The sequence below is a fragment of the Talpa occidentalis genome, unplaced genomic scaffold (assembly GCF_014898055.3).
Source record: "Talpa occidentalis isolate TD23 unplaced genomic scaffold, MPIMG_talOcc4v2.1 talOcc4.2426, whole genome shotgun sequence".
Taxonomy (NCBI): domain Eukaryota; kingdom Metazoa; phylum Chordata; class Mammalia; order Eulipotyphla; family Talpidae; genus Talpa; species Talpa occidentalis.
The window spans coordinates 1-2,380 of NW_023602548.1; positions in this window are offsets into that span (position 1 = coordinate 1).

Genomic DNA, 2,380 nt, shown 5'->3' on the forward strand with positions numbered 1-2,380 from the left:
TCTGTTTCTTGGAGTCTGTTGACTATGTCCCTCCACTCTCCCTTGCCCGTAGTGTTTCTTCAGAGAAGTCTGATGTCAGCCTGATGGTTTCTCTTTGATGTTATCTGTTTCTTCCCTCTGTCAGCTTCATTATTTTTCCTTGTCCTGGATTCTTGGAGCTTTACTATTATGTGTCTTGCTGTGTTTTTCCTTTCGTCGTGGAAGTTTGGTGTTCTTCTTGCTTCTTGTATATCAATTTTCAGCTCTTCTTTATTTGGAATTCTCTTCAATTATATCATTGAATATTTTCTCTGTTCTACATCTCTCTCCTCTCCTTTCTGGAATCCTTATAACTCTTATATTTCCTTTCCTCATGGAGTCAGATAGTTTCCGAACGTCTTTCTTCATTCTTTTTCCTTCGTACTTCTTCTTTCCTTTTCTGTTTTGGTTCTTTTTATTTCTGTGTCTTCAAGATTACTTATTCGTTCTTCCATTTCATCTATTCTGCTTTCATTGCTTTTCCCAGAGTTCTTTAGTTCCTCCATTAATTCTTTGATCTCCTGCATTTCTCTTACTTCCCTCTTTGGACTCAATTTCTTCTTCTGATCTATCACTTTTTAATCATGGCAATTTAAATTCTCTTTCTGGAAGGCTCAGAAGTTCTTCCAAGTTGCTGTCGTTGCAATCTGGGGAGTGGTTTTCTTTTTGTGGTGTGCTTCTTTCCTGAGGAGTTTTAGGTTGCGTGTGGTTCTTCTACTCCCTACTGTCTGTTTCTAATTTGTCGTATGCGTTGGGACACTGTGTTGCTCGGACTGACTGACATCTTGGGTGAACTTCTCCGCTCCCCTCTGGCTCTTCCAGGAGCCATCTCTGTCTTCTGGGGGAGCTTTCTGCTGGTTTTAGGCAGTTTTACTGAAGAAATGTCCCTGTTCTCAAATGGCGAAGCGGGATGCAGTCCCTGCGCCTCCGGTTTCAGGCACACTCTTCTGCGCACCCGGTCTGCCCCGGACGTGGGTGCCTGCTCCCTCTGTGGGCTCAGACTGCTGGTCGGAAGGCCTGGCGTGGAATAACTTCCCGGCTGGCCACTGGGTCCTCCAGAAACCTTCTGCCCTTTTCAAGCGGACTTAAGAAATGTCCTGTTTTATAGGGTGTTAGTGACTTTTTTTTTCCTGGTCGCTAGGTGGCGCCAGAGATCTCTCCTATTGTCCTTGGGGGGCTGTTTTTCGCTCCCCCCACCCCGTGGGACAGAGAACAGAGCGGGAATGGTAGGGTACACCTCAACAGCTTTGGGGTGCTGTGTCTGCCTTGTGCCCCACCGTCGTGGAGAAACCACGCCCCGAATTTTCGTGCCCGGGTCTCAGTTCAAAGCCCTCAGTTCCAGGACGCGGGCTGTAGCCCAGTTCAGTGGCGCGGGAATGGCGCCTTTTGCTCCGCTCCCGTGCCTGGGCGCCTGGTTCCTGCTCACTCAGGGAGGGACCTTCACCTCAGTGAGGACCTCCGCGCGTCTCCGCAAGCCTAGTCGTCTCCCCGCAAGCCTAGGTCGCGGCGCGGGGACCTGGGCAGCCGCGATCCGGTCTGCACTTGCTTTTCAGCGCCCCGAGCGCGCTGTTTCCCGCGCCAGCTTACCGGCAGCCCGGGCTGTGTGCGCGTCTCCCGGGGTCTTTGTTCTTCTCTAATGGCGCCCGGAGCCGTTCGCTCGCCGCCGCGGCGAATCCTGCAGGGTTCGCCTCAGCTCCCGTTCACGGGGTGTGGTGGCTGCAATAGTTCCTTTCCACTCACAGTCCGCTTGCTGCGTCGTTTGTTCTTGTTGGTCGTTGGTTTGTTGTTTCCTCTCCTCTCTGGATGGCAGAGAGTGCCGCCTCTGTGGGCGGGGAGGGGAGCAGGGTTCTGCGCTTCCCTCCCTTCTAGTCCTCTTTTATGGCCAGTTTCTTCTTCGGGCAGTTCGCTGGCGTCACCCGTTTATCTTCCGTGTCCCAGTTCTCACTGGACCTGCCGCTTTTCCTCCCTATTAACTTTTTTTAATGGGAGATCTTACTCGCAGCGTCTCCTCACCGCCATCTCCTTTTGATTTATTTTGCTTAGCATAATCTTCCTTCTTTTCTATCCATGTTGCCACAAATGGCAAGAATAACTGAGCAGTATTCTATCATGTATATAATCACATCTTCCTGATCTGCTCACGTGTATTTGGGCAATTAGGTGGTTCCCATAGCTTGGTTATTGTCTTCTATCTTTCCTTCTATTTGGTCTTGAATGTCTAGGTCTTCCCCTCCTTCAGCTTTTCCCCATCACCCATCTTAGCCTCCCAAACCCCGCCCCCAGCCCTGCCGTGCTTAACTACTGCAAGGCTCACCCAGTTTCCCAGCTCTTCCGTTCTCTGCTATTCCATCTCAGAGAAGAG